This window comes from Psammomys obesus, unplaced genomic scaffold (assembly GCF_907164565.1).
Source record: "Psammomys obesus unplaced genomic scaffold, mPsaObe1.curated_primary_1811, whole genome shotgun sequence".
Taxonomy (NCBI): Eukaryota; Metazoa; Chordata; class Mammalia; order Rodentia; family Muridae; genus Psammomys; species Psammomys obesus.
In genome coordinates this window covers 8,699,875-8,719,434 of record NW_026594083.1, presented here as the reverse complement: position 1 = coordinate 8,719,434, position 19,560 = coordinate 8,699,875, and positions in this window count along the sequence as shown.

Here is a 19,560-nt window from a genome sequence, read left to right as displayed (position 1 = left end):
CAGAATAATCTCCAGGGTACAGATGGGCTCTGATGTTCAAAATGCTTGCAGGCTTCGTGGCTCTGGCCCCTGCTTCCACACTTGATACTAGATAATCAGTTTCATTGTTCAATATTCAGGATTTTTATATCAGTAAACAGAATAGAACAATGATTATGTTACTTGACATATTGTGAAATTAAGATGGGTCTTTTTCAATGCCTGGTGCCCTGGCAAGCACATAAGGGTGAATGATGAGAAATTCTTGTGAAAATGATTTTATTATTTTATAGAAATTATGTATACACAGTAAGAAAATTAGGCTTTTTGGATTGTGCAGTTACTTTTATATGCATCAGGACACAGTTTTGTACCTTTGCTTTCATGTCAATAAAATGAGGAAATGCTTGTCACAATGAATTTATTACAATTATGGTGTTGAAATGTAACTGACAACCTAAGCTATAAGTTCTGGTTCTAAAGCCAAATATTCACCCATATTAAGAAAAAAATAAACAAATACAAAATATAGAGAAGTGATATAATAGATTTACACACAGATTTTGCTAAAACTGTCACACTCCAATCTATAGAAGAGAGGAAATGTAATTCAGGAGTATGTATGTGTCTATCTTTAGAATATCTTCTTTCTCTTAAGGTTTGTAGACAGGGTCACTGCTAATATAGAATTTATTCTCTCTTGCCATATCATTAGCATAAAATCAAAGTTACATAAACATCCTTTTTGAGAGTTTCTGTGGTCTAACTTTTCTTCCTTAACCTACCACTTAAAGGGTCTACCAACTCTCAAAAGCACCTTTGGCCAGGAACTAGCTAGTCAACATTGTGCCAGGTGGATTTCAATCTAAATTATCTCAGTGTTATAAACACAATAATAAATAAGATGGAATATTATTCTATATCCATCCTTAATGCATGATATTAGAAAATTTATTTTATTAGATTTTTTAATTACAGTTTTACTCTCTTTATTCTTTTACTCTATAGATGGGATAGAAAAGATCAAAATATTACACCATGAATATTTATAAGTAAAAGTGACATATCAAAAAAGATGATATGTATGTATAAAGAATATTTAAACAAATTATAAAATTACATTTGGGAATTTTGAAGTGTCTTTTACATATTGAAATTATCATAAAATGAATGTGTTTAAATGAGAAATTTAAAAATATTAAGATGAGTAAATGACATGCAGATACAAATAAAAAATAACGATCAGCTAAATTTTGCTGAATATTCACTTGTATTAAGCAAAAACTTGGTAAATTATTTTTAGAATACTTAAATTTTGTTTCATTTTATTTTAAAATTTATTTTATTTTCTTCTTTTTGTGTTTTTTCACAGGTGTGTTTGTGAGTACGTATGCATGCGTGTGCACTTGAAAGTTATAAGTCAATGCCGCGTTTCTTCCTCAGTCACTCTGGACTCATTATTATTATTGTTATTATTATCATATATTTCTAAGATAAAATAAACCTGGCTCACTGAACCTGGTGGTTACTAACAACATGCTGCTGAGTGACCTCCAGGAATCGCCTTGTCTTCCTTGACCCTACACTGGCATTGCCGGTGTTGCCACAATGCCCGGAATTTATGTAGATTATATGGTTTGAACCAATCCACTCACTTGAGATCATTCTGTACTTAATTGTGTTTGCTCAAAATGTGTGTATATTCAACCTGTCTACAACATGAATGTCTTCTAAGCAAGGCCCTTTGAAGAGATAATCAAAATAACCAGTTATAAAAGACTTACCATAAATTCCATGACAATCACTCTGATTGCTGAGCTGCCTCTTCAGCTTTGCTTTGCTAAATATATTTGGACATACTTTCTGTATAAATTGCTGGTTCAAGTTCTGTTTTCCTTTATCTAGGAATGATAATAGCAGGCATATCCATAAAGCTAAAGAAATGTTCTCCGGTTTCAAGGTAACCAAAAAGATTTCTGTATCTTTGTTTATGTTTCAAGAAATTAAGAATGTAATTAACATATATGTTTCAGAGGAAAGTTTGTGTTCTGTGCAACAAGTAGTTCAGGACTTTGGGCAAGTATGAAAATATATTCTCAGTTGTGTTTCCATTACAATATCAGGAAAATGTTGTTCTTGAAAGTAAACATGACCATGTATGCTGAGAAAGCTGTATTGACAGAACAGAAACAGAAGGGGTTCCCACTACTGTAAACATGGACTGGAAAGCATACTCAGATTGGAAACTTAGACACCACCCATTTTCTTTCTTTATTTTTAAAAAGTTTTTAAATTAATTAATTAATCACTTTATTTGTTACATATATTCACTTTGTATCCCCACTGTAGTCCCCTCCATAGTCTCCTCCCAGTCCCACCCTCCCTCCCTCCCTCCTCTCCCCATATGCTCCTTTCCTAGTACCCTGATGGGGGAGATCCTCCTTCCCTTTTATCTGACCAGAGCCTATCAGGTCTCATCAGGGCTGGCTAGGTTGTCTTCCTCTGTGGCCTGGCAAGGCTGCTCCCCCCTCAGGGGTAGGTGATCAAAGAGCTAACCACTGAGTTCATGTCAAAGACATACCTGATCCCCTTATTAGGGAACCTACTTGGAGACTGAGCTGACTATGGTTTTCCTCCATGCCCATTTTTTTTTAATTTTTATTTTTTAGTATCAGTTACAGTTTATTAACTTTGTATCCCAGCTGTTTCCTGCTCCCTCATTTCCTCCCAATCCCACCTTCCCTCTCTCATCTTCTCCCTACCCCTTTCCAAGTCCACTGATAGGGGAGGACCTCCTCCCCTTTCATATGACCCTAGCTTATCAGGTGTCTTCAGGACTGGCTGTAAAGTCCTCCTCTGTGGCCTAGCAGGGCTGCTTCTCCGTTGATTGTGGGGTGGGGAGGTTAAAGAGCCAGCCATTGAGTTCATGTCAAAAATAGTTCCTGTTCCCCTTACTAGGGTACCCACTTGGGTACTGAGCTCTCATGGGCTACATCTGAGCAGGGGTTCTAGGTTATATCCTTACATGGTCCTTGGTTGGAGATAGAGTCTCACAAAAGACCACTGTGCCCAGATATATTTGGTCCTTGTGGAGCTCCTGTCCTCTCCAGGTCATACTAACTCCCCTTCTTTTCATGGTTCTTGTGGTCACCACCCATTTTCAGCAGTGGATCAGCTGGCAGATTAAATTACTCTAAGCGAATGCTACAGAGGTGTCCTCATATGAATGGATAAATTTCGCCACTAAAAATTACAAGAGAAATGCTTCACACTAACCACATTTGACCAAGAATTGATCAGTCTAGATTGCCCTGATTTACAAGGCAGAATTCCAAGTGAAGAAGTTACATGCAAGTTCGCTCAGCTAATTCACAGAGTATTTTTTTTTGAAAGAAAACCCAAACACCCTTTGCCATATGCTTGCAATTGCTGTTACTGACAAGTTGGCTGAGACCCAAGCACAGCACTAAATTAAGTTGCTATATTTCTACTCTGATCTAAAGATTTTTAATCCACCTGTAAAACACCCATATACACAAATAATCTGGCATCATAGTGGGTCAAATAATGACCAGCACAATGACTTCTCCTTGGCTTATGTTCTTCCTTATGAGAAACTGCAGATAAAGAAAAAGTCAAAAGTCTCTTTATGCTTTCTCCCGTGGGCTTTTTTTTTTTTTAACATGGGCAATATTTCCTTTTTTAAAATTTCAATTTAACACAAAAAAGGGGGAGAGTAATGAAAGGCATATTGATACATCACTAATGGAAAATTATTTTGAATTTTATCCACTTTTCCTGCAGTGCACAGGATCAGAAAATGATGTTGCTGAAAATTGGCAAGCAAGATTGACTTCCTTGAGAGCATGATGTGTATATTGTTTCTTTTCTCTTATCAGATATTCAGTCTAAATTAAATTCTTATATTTATGGTTGTGAGCCTAGCCTTTACCGGCTGAGCCATCTCTCCAGCCCAAGTAAATTCTTAAAGAAGCCTTACAATATATCACATGCACTGAGTAACAATCTAAATCTGTGAAGAAAAGGAAAGCTTTGCACTGTTTCCCCTTCTGTTCTTACACTCTGACACCAGCCAGTCCTCTATTTGACACTTAGTACTATTAAATCACAGTATGAAAAAACCACCAAAGGCATACCAGTGAGTATTTTTCAGGTGAAATCACGCTTCATTCCTATTTCCTCAAATTCTTTAGACTACAGTTAAAGAGTTTGGTAACATGAGCAAATAAATAAAGGTCAATTAGAGGGAATTACTTGTAAGGCAGTGGAAACATTGTTATCTTTTCTTACTCCTGTGATAGTTAACTGACACAAATTACATGTTCCTTCTCCATTTCTGACCATCTGTGCAAGAACATTTACAAACATAAAAATCTCGAGAAATCCTCAGGCTGCAAGTGATAGCCACATATGGATGGTAAATATAATCCTAAATTCATTCATTCATTCATTCATTTTTAAGACAAGGTCTCTTACTGTGCCAGGAGCTTGCTACATTGTATAGACTAGTCAACCATTTGAGCTTTTTAGATCCTCAGGTCTCTATTTTCTAAGGTACCATTTCCAACAGGTATCACCACACTCTGCTTTTACATAAATCCGGGGAAAGGAATTTAGGTTCCCATGCTTGCACAGTAACCATTTTACCTACTGAGCATTCTCCTTATCTCTTCAACTCATCATCTGTGAACCCTGTGCTGATCAATCAAGGTCTATTTATAACAAAACACAATTCCCCAAAGCAAACACACAAAAATGAATGATTCTACTTCCTCCATAGTTAAAAAACATGCGAACAGATTAATTTCTTTGACAATAAACTTAAGAATAAATTCATAATTTTGTTTAGTATTAAAAGTAAATATTCAAATAAAAATTACTGGGAAACACTGGATTTTATCATTTGTTATTTTCATAGCGACAAATGAGACAATACCGTATGCCAAACAATAGATGCTTGTTATGTCGTCATTAAGAGAACTTAATCTCTTTCTTACCCCTCCCTTATAGCAAAGAACATTAATCAGAATTTATATCCATAGTAAATTGTCATCATTAGTTCAAACACAGCTATCCTCTACTCATTGTTGGTTAGTTTATTTTGTTTTGGTTATAGGATATTCCTTACATAAGCTCGTTCATCACCCACCCAGAATCTAAAAATATTCGCAAAACCAAGCTTATAGCAGAGATTGTGGGTTCACTGGTTATTCTGTTATACATCTTAAGTAACACAGCACTGTGAAGCTGAGTTTATTTTTGTCAGAATAAAACATTAAGAGGAAGCAAGAATAATTCTAGATGAAGAGAGACAGCCCCTGGGTAATTTGCAAACATTTCAGGAACTCTTCCTCTTCTAATAGCTAATTCACATTCTGGGTAAGTGAATAGAGATTCCTGGGGAATTTTGTTTAAGAACAATGGGCTGTGGTTGCATGACTTCCACCTGCTTCTCATCTCACAATAGAAAAAGCAGAACAATTACTTGCACAGTGCTTAGTGGTTTTAGATCATGGGAAGAATGTAATGCAATATGAGTCTCTGAATAATTTCCTCTTTGATACAGCATGTTGAGAATATATCCTTTTAAAAATCTCTGCACAAAGTTCTATACCATTGGAATGATGTTACCATATTATAGCCAGCAGGTTTGGCTACATTTATTTAACCCCTGGCAAAAACCTCAGCTTTTCATGTACTCCTTGTTACATTAGAGTGACAAAGCCATTTTGTTTCTTCCAGAAACTCAGAAAATAAGTTTCTATTGTTTTTTTAACTTCTCACATTAGCAGTTTTTCCTTTCATTATTCATACAATCTGAAAATGTAGGCAGTTTAGCAATGCTCTGTAACAGGAAAAAATAGCCTCCAATACTGGCTGAAGAGACACAGCTATACAGAAGTGATGCCATCTCTTTCCCTTTCTGCTGCTTTTGGTAGTTTCTAAGTTCTCAGACCACAGGGTGTCACCTCTAATAATGGCTCAAAGGAATCACTATAATCTTATACCATAACCTCATCTTCTATATTGCACTTTCTGGCTAATTTTACAACAGCCGCACTAACTTTGAGCTATTCTACCCTGTACCTGCTGGGGCCTAGCAGCAAGGTTCTTGCCTCTTTAGGAACAACCTGACTCCAGGGACCTTGAAGTCATTACTCTTGACCCCTCAACATAGTTCTTACAGAGAGGCAGCTGTATTACTCTCTGCTGTTCCATCTTCTTTACATATTTTAATTTCTTCCTAGATAGCCCCTTCCTCCCCCACACACTTCTACACTACAATATAACATAATTTTCTGCAGCCTTTTTAAAAAATCTTTTAGCTGATGAAGAGAGGCCTCTACCATTCTAGTCCTGGTTACAATTTCTCATCAATAAGACTGAAGCAAAGGTGGTTGATATTTTCATTATCTGATGTTTTGGTTTTCGCTTTCTATCACCATGAGTTACACTGGTCAGTTCTCTGGGTAGAAGTCAGCTGTGGCAGGGTGTCAGGAGCCTTTTTATGTTTACTAGGTGGTGTCCTGAAAACCCATCTGATGCTTCTCTGTAGCTGTGAGCTCATTGTCTATCTCACATTCTGCAGACTTTGGCACCATTACCAGGGAAAATGTCAATAAAAGACTCCACTATTGCACTGCTTCCTGACAGGTCTTAATATACATTCTGACTGACAATTCTTTGGCCCATTGCTTACTCTTATAAGTTTTTTTCTCCTCGTAAGTTCCCTAGCCTTGAGCAGAAATCTGTTAAGTATCCCTGTTTTTGTGTACATTACCCAACCTATGCATATTTTCTTTCATGTGTTCCTTGATATCTGGTAGAACATATATTGTTGGTTCCATATATTGTATTCCTTGTCCTGGTAGGAATAAAAGTATTCTAGAGTCACTTAGATGTCACTTTGGCTATTAAACTATTGAGACAGTTCACCTTGGGACCCTTTTACTAGAAGAAGAAGAGAGCTGAATCCCAATGTCAGCCAGAGGAGGAACTTCTCTCCTGGAAAGATATTTTAGAGTTCAGACAATTTATCAGACCACTTTCCGTGAGAAGAAGAAGAGGGACAAGGCTGGGAAGACTGACCTTGACAAGAATAGTTTAGCTCTGCGTACCTCTGCAACTCTAAAACTAAAATTCACATCTGACCCTGGAAATAGAGTTGAGAACCTGTCTCTGGACCTTCTTGTTTCTTTTCTCAATAGAGCAAACTTGAATATATCCCCCTTTTTTCTTTTTACTAATACAAGTCTTCCATTGGATTATCAATGGAAGATAGGTAGCTGAACAATCCCAGCTGGTATGATAGCAGGGCACAAGCTCGGACTCTAATTGCTGATTCATCTACAAATGAATATTTCAATTTCAACTGTTTTAATCCGAAAGATACGAGTCTTTCAATTTATATTTCTCTAAAATATGTTTATTCATTATTTTGCAATATGCCATGCTGTTAACATGATAAAAATATGAACTCCTATGATGCATACATGATTTAGATAGACTTTAATGTGACATCTGTCATAAATAAACCCACCTATAAATCTTAGGGAGTGATTTGGAAATATAGGACTCCTTTTGCCAAGTCAGGGCTATTGTTTCGGATGGTGGCTATCTCCAAAAAGCCGGTATATAGAGGCGGCATCAAAGGGATAACAGTGTGTCCTCCAGAGGGAACTATGTGACTGCCAAAAAAAGAATCTGCTTTGCGCTAATCTGCTTTCTCCTTTCATGTACCTTGGGGAACCTGGATGTGTCCGGCAGCAGACTTGGTTGGCAATGTATCCAACAAGCAAGATGAGAAATCTCTTTATCAGGCCTAGAATAATAAAGACATTTTATGAATGTGGCTTTATAATTTTTTTTTTACCATGTGTAAAGGGGTGGTTATGGTGGATAAACAATATTTTCTCTTTGTCAGGCCATGCAAATTCTTCTTTCATGAAAACTAATTTGTCTTTAAAATTGGAATGTGTGCAGCATTTCTCATATCATGAATTGGAGTAGCCTTTGAATTCTTATTTAAAAACTGTAGGTTCAATATACAAAAAAAAAAAAAAATTCCAATCATAAAAGTCTGAACCTGCTAAGGTGGAATGAGAGTTGTAAGTTAAAACATTAGCAAATTTACATCATGTCTCAACTATATTCCACCTTTAAATTAGAAACAGTCACATGGCCACATAACGATGAATGAGCCGAGTTACTTGATGAATCTCTCAGGAAAAGCTTGTCTCATTCAGATACGCCTCTGTGCTTCTTTCTGGTGAGGGTGGTATGCAAAATTTTAATCTCTCCATTACCTCATAAATATCCAAGATAAGGAGGTTCCGACATATCTCACAGGGAATATAATTAATGAAGAAACCGTATACGAAAATCAAATTAGATTTAGATGTTTTTCCTACTTATCATAAAAATTAAAGGTGCAATTTAATATTGATATCTGATTAAAAGCAGATGGTTCACATCTGTTCTCAAAACAGGAGAAAACCCATTTCAGTTGAAAAGTGTAAGGCATTGTGTTCGTATCTGATAAAGAAGAAATGTTGGAAGTATTTTGATTCTCTCTCCATTAATATTTTTAAATGTACGTTCACTAAAAAAAAAGTAACAAAGAACAGAACAGTATTTTTACCAATGAGAAAAGGGATTAAAAGATTGGTTTTATGAACTCTTTATTGAGATAACCTTATACAGGCATACAGGATAATTTTCCAGAGCTGGTCTACCAAGATCCATGCACAGAAAGAACTTGAGAAGATCCTGCAATCTTGAAATTTGCAATCCTGCAAAATTTCAGATATTTTGGATGGTGTTTTTTTTATGAGTGTACTCATGATCCTAGAACCTAGATCTATGAATTTTGACTTATCTTTTTTCCTTAAATGGCAGGAATTGTGATACTGATATCCAGACAGATATGACACAGGACATGACAAATTGTGGACATTATTATTTGCATTCAATTGCAACATTCAGAGTTAGAAAGAGACACTCTCCTTTATTGGTTGGAAGAAGACAAACTGTTACTTTGAGTGTTGCTACACTGAGAAAGCCAAAGATGGAAGGCAGCCTCTGAGCTGCCCAGGAAGACACTGCAGCAACTAGGCCACAGAATGGAAGTAGTTAAGTTCTGCCTTCAATTACAAGAGATTGGAGGTCAGTCTCTGCTCACTCAGACATAAGGAAAGACTATAATCCCTGGCCTATACAATGTTGAAGGTTAAAGACATCAAATCTGAGACTCCACCTAATCAAAGCACTTGTCTGAGATGATAAATGGGTATTAAGTTAAGCTCATAGATTGGTGACTATATTATTGGGCACCAAGAAATGGGTAACACTATCATGTTCTCCCTACACTCCATCTGATAGATATTGGCATTAGAGCAAGTCAAATCTAAACAATGCTATTGCATGAGACAGATGTGTATCCATCAAAATGGTTCAGGGTAAAAAATAGATATTCTGTCTTGCCTGGTAAGGAAGAGTAAGTAATGGATACTTTGTAGAAAAGGTAACCTTATAAAAGTTTTGGAAGTAATAGTGAGAATACAAATCATTTTTATCAAGCAGAGTGGTACTTTGGAGGAAACACTCTCTTTTTTCTCACTGGCTCACCTCTACAACACATCAAGGATGCATACCTTTGCTCTGTCGGAAACCTACGCATTGAGCATTTTTTCGGCTGCTGTTTTAAGACTCTGAGAGTGCCAGCGCTGAAACAAAAACTCGCATTATTATCGGAGAATGCCACGTTAAGATGCAAGCAAGAGAGTAGCTAGGAATAGCTTCTCAGTATAAGACTAAGGGCAGATCAACAGACGGAAGACAAAAGAAGTTAAACTGATATTTACAGGTAAAATCCATATCAGGAAATGACTGAATTATAAAGTATAGTAATGAATTTATTAGTATATAAAAACTATCTTAACATATATTTAAATACTATCTTAAATATGTTGCTATAACTTAACATGTGTAGATTATTGATTGATTGATTGCAATTGATTTACTTTGTATCCCAGCGGTAGCCCTCCCCTTCTCCTCCCAGTCCCACTCATCCTCTCCCTTCTCCCCCTATTCCCCTTCCTGAGTCCCCTGATAGGGGAGGACTTCCTCCTTTTCTATCTGACTCTATTCTATCAGGTCTCATCAATGCTGGCTGCATCATCTTCCTCTGTGGCCTGGCAAGGCTGAGAGGGGATCAAAGAGCCAGACACTTAGTTACTGTCAGAGACAGCCCCTGTTCCCCTTATTAGGAATCCCATCAGCCTTTGGGTTTCATCTGAAGAGGGTGTCTATTTCCTCTCCATTCATGGTCCTTGGTAGAAATATCAAGGTCCACAGCCCTCCCTGGGCCCAGGTTTTTTTTTTTTTTTTTTTTTTGGCACTGTCTCCTTGTATAGCTCCTGTGCCCTCCAGGTCACTCTATCAACATAAAACCATACACACTAAATCTATTAGAAGAAAAAGTAGGGAAGGGCCTTGAACTCATTGGCACAGGAGACAACTTCCTGAAAAGAACATCAACAGCACAGGCTCTAAGATCAACAATCAATAAATAAATGGAACTTTATGAAACCGAAAAGCTTCTGTGAAACAAAGGACACTGTTAACAGAACAAACTGGGAAAGGATCTTCACCAACCTTATATCTGACAGAGAGCTAATATCCAGAGTATAGATAAATTTTAAAGAAATTGTGACATCTGTAAATTGCTTATTGTCTAGAATTTGGTACCAATTGTGAGTACATGTTTTCTCTAAGATATATGTTAATACAAATTTGAGTTGTCAGTTAATATTTAGTAAACAATTATAGAAAATTGGGAATTTTCTGTTATGCTTTGCAACTTTTATAGTCTTTATCAATGTAATTGAATTCTTTAAGAAAACAGTGTAGAAGTTTACATGCATTGCTTTTCTCTGATCATTCGATTTTTATTTTCTCTAGTACCAAGAATAACTTCTAGGTAATGTATTTATATACACATTATTATTGACATAACTTTATTTCTCTCAACTTCTAAGTATTTGTCTATGTCTGGCAGATGGTAATAAGGCACATAATTACAATTATTATATGTGTTTCACACTGCAATAAAAATTAAAAGGAAAGAAAATCATCAATAATTTTGTTAGAAAAATGTAAACTCTGGATATTGCAAGGTATGATGATAAACATTGCTTACTATGTGCTTTCAAACATATTATTCAATCACATTGGTCAAACTCCTAACAGAAGAGGCAAGGTCATAACAGAGATTTTGGGTGACAGCCAGTGAATTAACTCTGATGCAATCATCATCATTTTTATGGTCTGTGAAGAACTCTGCTTTGGTATTTGGTTTGGCCTCTCATTGATATGAAGTGTAATGGAAGATACCAAAATGGTGAAAGACAATGGGTTTGAGAGTGGTAAATGATCAACAGAGGGCAAGAAGAAGGAGACTCATATTTATTAGTCTTGCTAACATGTTACCATGTCCTTGTGGATGTGTTGATTCCACATAGAGCAGGGATAGTGTTCTAAGACTTCCATATTTCCATTACCTGCTGCACACATCTGATAGCTCCTAAACTCTCTTACCAAGTATAGACCACAAAGCCTAAGAAAGAACCTTGAAAGCAAAGACTGTGGTTTATCATGTATTCCTGGATCATACACAGGATCTTCCTCATTCATCCTTCTTTCTTTCCAGAATAGATTTCTTCTGAGGATTGAGAAGTGTATCATGTTTTACTTCACACTTTTACTAGTTAATAATATTGAATGTACTAGTGGACACAATCTCATCTAGACTACTTTGGCTTCAAACTAAGGATGTAAAGGAGGAGTACTCTCCACTCTTGATTCTATTCTCCTGCTTCTACAACATGGGTGTTTGAATATCAGGTGTGCATCTGATTTATGAAATGCTGTAGATGAAACCAAAGGTTTCCACATTATAAACACGTATTCTGCTAACTGAGCCACATTCCCTTTTCTACTTTCTTTTTTAATATTGGTGCTTAAATAAATAAATAGTCTAACATGCTTACATGTAAATACCATAAATCTATGGGATTACAGCTCATTTATTTGATATGAGAAGAGCCAGAGAAAGATGCCTTTTAATAGCTACTTAACACTTTAAGAATAGTTAACAGAACAAACTTTAAGATGCTTTATCCACCAGTGGTAAGAAGCAGATGCTGAGATTTACAACCAAACTTGGGCCTAGTGAAGGAAGAGTGGGAAGACAATGAGGGGACAGGAGCTCCATAAGGATACCAACAAACCTGGGTCCAGGGGTGCCTGCAGATACTGATGCATCAACGAAGGGCCAGAATGAAGAGGATCAAGATGCCCTGCTCAGATGTAGCCCATAGGCATCTCCAGCTCCATGTGGGTTTCCTAGTAAAGGGAGCAAGGGCTGTCTCTAACATGTACTCTGTTGCTTGCTCTTTGCTTACTTACCATTGGCAGGTCAGCCTTGCCAGACCATAGAGGATAGGATGCAAGCATTCCTGATAAGACTTGATAGGCCAGGTCAGATGATAGGAGAGGAGGGCTCCCCCTTTCTCTGTACTAGAAGAGTAGCATAGGGGGAGAGGAGAGTGGGATGGTGGGACTGAGAGGGGCCATGGCTACAGCCTGGATACAAAGTGAATAAAGTATATAAAAAATAAAAACAAGTAACTTAAAAAAAAAAAAACTTTTACAAGCTTCATGGTCAGAAATTCAGTGAATGTAGAAGAAACCAAACTTCATCAATTTCTTTAAATTCCTTCTCACTTCTTTTCTCCCTATGCTTCTATTTTCCTCTTTGGTTTTCCCTTTTTCAGAACTTTTTTTTTTTACTTCTCGAGACTATGAGATAAAACATGCTTGTCTATAAGTTCACTTACATGTTACAATTGCAGACATAAAAATTGAACAATTGGTACTAATCACAAATCTAAGAACATAAAGCATGATGGACTTACTACAGGCTCGAGATGTCATGAGGGGAAGCAATCATAGAATAGAATAAATCACAGTAAATTTAAAGATAAAGTGCCCGAGAGCAATGCAATCTTCATTCATATATAACTTAAAAATATTTCAGTCACAATCACCTTTTGTATGTATTATTTTTTTCTAGTTTCACATTTTACATTTCTATTTATGCAGATATAATCTATATAAAGATGGTTTATGCAAATTTTGTTGTTCATTAGTTTACATTTTATATTTCATAACTTCTTTTAATTATTGTCACATCTAAGTGAAGGAAAACATGACTTGGCATTAAAAAATGACAAATAATTAAAAGTTGTCATTGTCCAAAATTGAGATTTGTGAACATACTGTGCTAGAAACAGAATATGCCTGGTAATAAAATAAGAAATTATTAAATAATGGCAAATATAACAATGTCAGAAGTTATAAAATAATAATAAATTTACAAGATGGAGTAGGTTTCATAAACAGCAAATTTCCAGATAATTCACCCCCTATTTAGGCAATCTGACTGAGGCAAATGCAGGTTTCTTTACTTTGATCTTAATTACTAATATTGCCTGCCATGTCACACATTACACAGCACACAGTAAATATATATTCATATTTATGTTTGTTTTTGTACATATTTGCAGCTTATAGAATGGTTATGGTAACCATCCATATGCTTGAAGAGGATTCCTATGTGGGATGATAAGTAGAATCTGCATTGAAAAATGTCCCAGCAGAGAACTGCTAACTGTCCCTGAAACTTCAACTTGACTAAGATCCACTGGTCATGACTGCCAGAGTTAATGTGGCCTTGCCAACTGCTATTAGCTGCTTGCTGTCTCCTCCAGCAGCACCTCAGTCTGTAATTCTCTTATCCAGTTTGGTCTGGTAATATTGTCTCTAAAGTGGAAGTATTTTCACTCTGAAACCAGATGTTTCTGTTAAGTACACTTTTATGCCTGCATCTCTCTTTATGACTGTCTTGGCCATACCTGTAGAATATGTAAAGATCTTCATGAAGGTACCTCACTTTTCTCTTTATTTCCACACACACACAGGCATTGAAGCAGATGAATTTAATGCGAACTTAGCATCCACTCAGGCTGAAGTTTTAGGTTCAATTTTAATCTAATTATTTGCTTCTATTCTTTGATTTTATGTAGCTAGACCCTTGTTAGAACAGCAATTAATAAAATGGACTTACATAAAAGTTAAATAAGGAGGCAAAGAAAAGGAAGGTTACACAAATTCTATGTCTGTTCTTATATTGCTTTTTATAGCGCTTTCAGACCTTGCATTTTTTTGATCAATTTAAGAATCAATTAAGAAGTGCAGTGCATGATTAAAGTAATCTTAACTTGCTTTTAATGTATTCTCTCTTGCCAAAATGAAGTAAATGTTTATGGCAGTTCAGATATTTAATATCAATTAGTAAAAGGTGTGAGGATTGTCTACTACCAGGCAATGCACCTTGTGCCAAATAATTTAATTAGAATTTGTTCATTAGACATTAGAAAGTAATCCTTAGATGTTATTTAACTTCTCATGACTTATTCTTCAAAAATTAATAAATGCTCAAACTTAACATTAGCAGTGTTTTCTAACATATATATATATATATGCTAATGTTATAAACCAGTTAATTTTCCTGTTTAATATTTTATAATCATTACCACATGGCTGTAGACATTTCCAATAGGCATTGAAAACTACAGTCCTGGATCTTGAAGTAGAACTGACAACTGCCACTTTACTAAACTAGCATAACCATTAACTAAATTCTCAATATACCCACAGATAAGTATAGTTCTCACCCTTATTTAAGGAAATTCTCTTTGCAATAGTAGAACTCCCATTACAGAATACAATAGCTATATGAAATGTAGAGTTGTCAATCTCATATGGATACGTCTACTAAACAACTTCTACAACTAAGTTCAGGGACCATTTTAGAAAATGGGTTTGAACTACTGTAAGATGCAGACAACGAAGGAGTTCACTATGACTGTGCTTCCTAAGAATGTGAGAAGCTATATTCATGAAGTATCATCAACATTACTGCTTAAAGCTATCTGGTGTTGCTTTTTCATTGTTGTTTGGTTTTTTTTTTTTTTAATACTCAGAAATACCTTAATAGGAAGACGTCACAACAAACAATGTGAAATGTTGTGAAAGCACCCAGGAAAGCTTAAGGTAATGATTGGAGAAGGCGAAAGGAGGAGAGATATAAAGCCCATCGGTTGAAATCATTTTGAAAATCAGGTCAAAGTAACAGAAGAATTTTCTTTGTATATTTGCATGTCACTTGGTTAGAGTCAAGGACAGAACATGTTTCAGGAATGAAACGTCACTCACCAATTTACCAAGTTACCTCAGTAATGTGTTCTAACATGGCTGAGAAAATGTTCAACTATCAGTAATATGTGAAATTGAAATTAATTTTTCCATGTCATGTTCTTGAGGTATCTGTTTAATCTATATATGGTAAACAGCAAATATCATGGCAAAATGAACATCTTACACTTTAACAATCATGACACCACACTGACAACTCAATGGTGGAGGGCTAAGAGAATATAGTACTACTGAAATATTATATACAGACAGGAAACTGTTTTTCCCTTTGTATAGATACCTGTTCTTTTCTCAATGTGACAAGAGATACTCTTTGCTGCTCTCTAGGAACACGGATCCTCTATTCTGTGGTTACACACAGTTGGTCTCTGGAGAGAGAAAACTAAGTTGAACATTCCTCAGAAGATATCTAAGGAAATCATCATTAGCAGGAAAAAAAAAATTACTTATGTTGTTTTGGTGTCTTTCATTGGTTATTTATTGCCTTACACAGTATTCAATAAAATATGGAGGCAGTTGTTTAAAATAACTTCTTTTTAAACTCGTAAGTTGGGTAAGCTACAGTAAGCGATGCAGGAAGAGAGAAAGAACAGCTGACAGGGAGAGAAAAACATTATTGAGTATTTTATCTTAGGGGACACAGGCAGTAGATGGCGTATGAAGTACCTAAGTCTTCCTTCCACTGACATCTACAGAATGAATGGCTCTCCCATATTTTTTTCATTTCCCTACCCACCAAAATCATGGATTCCCAAACTCTCTCTCTCATTCAAAAATTTCAAAACAACTCCTTTCCAAAAAAAGGAAAGGCAAAAAGTCTTTGGGTAAAGTGACTATGTAAACTTTTAATGTAAATTTTTTAATCATTTTAATGCCTTTATTTAAATTGCTTTAGTGTTACAATGATATGAAATATAGTAAGATTTAAAAGCTATTAGTATAAAAAATCTATAATGAACATTGAAAATAATTCTTTTCCCCTCCAGGTCTTTCATCTTCCCCTTCTTTCATAAGTCTTTCAGAAGTCTCACCTCTGCTTTAATGCCCTGCTAGGTAAAGTCTTTCAGAGTCCCTCTGTAGTAGGCTCCTGTCCTGTTCCTTGTTTTCTCCTGATACTCCAACCAAGGATCATGCATGGAGATAACCTAGAACCCCTGCACAGATGTAGCCCATGGCTGCTCAGTGTCCAAGTGGGTTCCCTAGTTAGGGGAACAGAGTCTATCTCTGACATGAACTCAGTAGCTAGCTCTTTGATCACTTCCTTCTTAGGGGAGAGGAGCCTTACCAGGCTATAGAGAAAGACAACACAGCCAGTCCTGATGAGACCTGATAGGCTAGGGTCAGATGGAAGGATAGGAGGACCACCCCTATCAATAGACTAGGGGAGGAAAAGAGGGAGGGAGGATAGGATTGGGAGGGTATAAGGGAGAGGAATAAATTAATTAATTAGAATAAATTCTAATTAATAAATAATAATTAATTTAAAAATGAATATTACCTTTATAAAGGACTCATTTTTTCCATGAAGTAATTAAACATATAAAATTTATGCTAAAGCATCTAAATTATACTATATGTTTATAGCAAAGTTAAATATTAATTAGTTATATGCCATGCTATAGATAATTATTTTTCCTTTTTATGAATATGTGTCATGTATGCATGTAAGATATATATATATGTATATATATATACACATACATACATACAGATACATACAGAGAACAAAGAAGGATATGATTTGTTCGGAGTGCTCAATCTCTGCCTTATTCCTTTGAGAATAATAGGGAGCCTACAGGATTCTCCTGTCTTTGTCTTTCACAGCTGTGAGATCACAATTGTAGGCTACCTTGCCAGGCAGTTTACATGAATGCTGAAGATTTTAACCCAAGTCTTTATGTTTTCCTAGCAAGGCCTCTTTGCCTTCTGAGCCATCTTCTTAACTCTGAAGTATACATTTTGTAGTTTACCCTGTTTTTATATTGAAAGTATAACATGCACAGGCTGTATTAAGTATAATATTAACAGTGAGAAAAAAAAATCTGCTTTTCAAGTCTTCTTATATTCTGATTTTGTGCTACTTAAATAAGTCACTGAATTGGCTTAATTTTGAAAGAAAGCATACTCAAAAGATCTGAAAAGAAAATGGGCTCATTTCCATTTTAAATGTCACTGAAATGAAAATACTAAAGTCCTAGATAAATGATTTTCTTCCATAAGGTTAAATATCTGCCAAGAATATTAGTTGAGTTCTCGCAAAATTACTCTAAAAGTAGCATTGCTGCCAAAAATTAATAACAATGCAAGTAAATGAAGCTAGTACTGTGTTGAAATCAGTGTCATGCCATTGAATTCTTTGAATTGTGATGATCTTAGTGCAATTGGAATGTCACCATGAAAGAAAATTTTCATATAAACTAATTTTATGAAACAAGTTTGTTTCTATAGTTTATTTATATGTTTGCACACTTGAGCACTTCCCTGTGATCAGCTAAGCTAGTAGATGAGACATGCTTTAAACACACCATTACAATGTAGTGTCGAGTGCTGTGATGGAAGTATTAGTAAGGGACTTGAGAGCAATAGGGAAGGATGCTTCATTCAATGCCTCTGGAAAGGATCCACAGAAAGATGGACTGAGGGTTAGAAGGTGATGATGACTTTATTTTGCTGAGATACTTCCAAGAAAAGCAAAACACGAGAGGCAGAAATATTCTAATAACTTCAGAGTATTAATTTAGGCAACATAGCAAACAAGCCAAAAGTTTGCAAGAACAACTCATTTATAAATCATTTATAAATCAATAGGAATGTTATGATCTGTATAGCCACAGAGGTTATGTATCAATTAAGGGACTGTGACGGAGGAGATGGACACCCAAGGAAGGGAAAATAGAGTATGTGTTTATGGAGTGAAGGGGGGGGGTGAAGTAGAAAAATTCCCTGAGGAACAACTAACATTGCTGGTCATTTGAGAGGTCTTATGAAACCCTACTATTGTAGAAACCCTCTCTCTCTCTCTCTCTCTCTCTCTCTCTCTCTCTAACACACACACACACACACACACAAACATACACACATTTATATACATACATAGATGTATACATATATATATATATATATATATATATATATATATATAGAGAGAGAGAGAGAGAGAGAGAGAGAGAGAGAGAGAGAGAGAGAGATGAAAGTGGAAAAATCCAGCTGATGCCTAACTCGAGTCTTCACTCCTACTGAATAGTGTTCATGGTATTTGGAGGTATGCTATGTTATTAGAGGGAAAATGTAACCATCAACTCAGCTATAAAACCTGTGCTCTAAAAAACAAACAAAAATACCTTTGCTCTAAAATAATGATCTGCCTTTAAGATATTTTAGTATAATAGTGCCACAAACATTGTGGGAGTAACTAGACATTATGAATGGATTTCAGCCCATGCCCAACACTGCTTGTGCAGCCAGGAGCCTTAGACTGATTAGGCCATGATCCTAAGGGAAAAACCAATTACTACTGTTCTGCCATTGGAACACAGCAATAAAATGACTCCTAATGAGATTCTACAACATCCATATATCAATGGCTTCACACAGCCATCATCAGAGAAGCTTCCTCTTGCAGTAAGAAGTAACAGAGACAAAAACAACTCGACAGTGTGAAGATAATCTTAGATTTTGGATACCATTATGGAAGTTTAAAAAAGACAGTAGATTTATGATGAGTCTAATGATGTAAATTAATTTTTATGGGAATTAAAAAGTGAGGATGACTTGTTTAGTTCAAGGTAGGTATGTATGCACATCCATAGTTTTTGTTAATTAGTTGAGAAACCTCCATGTTTCTCAAAAATAAAAGCTACAGTTTGGATCAACACTACATCACTTTTATACTAATAGCTTAACTTGGTCAGCTTTGATCTCAGTCCCATAGGATACTTTTCAGTAACTTTTCCCATAAAGAAAGAAGGTTTCAAGCATGGCCACTCTTTAGGTAAGCTTTGCCATTTTCATATCTGCTAGTATGTGTGTTTTCCTATAATACAATTCTATTTTTCCCAAATAAATATAATTTTCTTGGTTCCACAGGCCATGGTATCAAATACTACTTCCAGATAGCTCTGTGCATGTCAAGAGAGAGATTGGTTATGGATGTTTCTGACAGAAACAACTAGAAAGAGAGAGAGAGAGAGAGAGAGAGAGAGAGATTTTGCCTTAGTGATT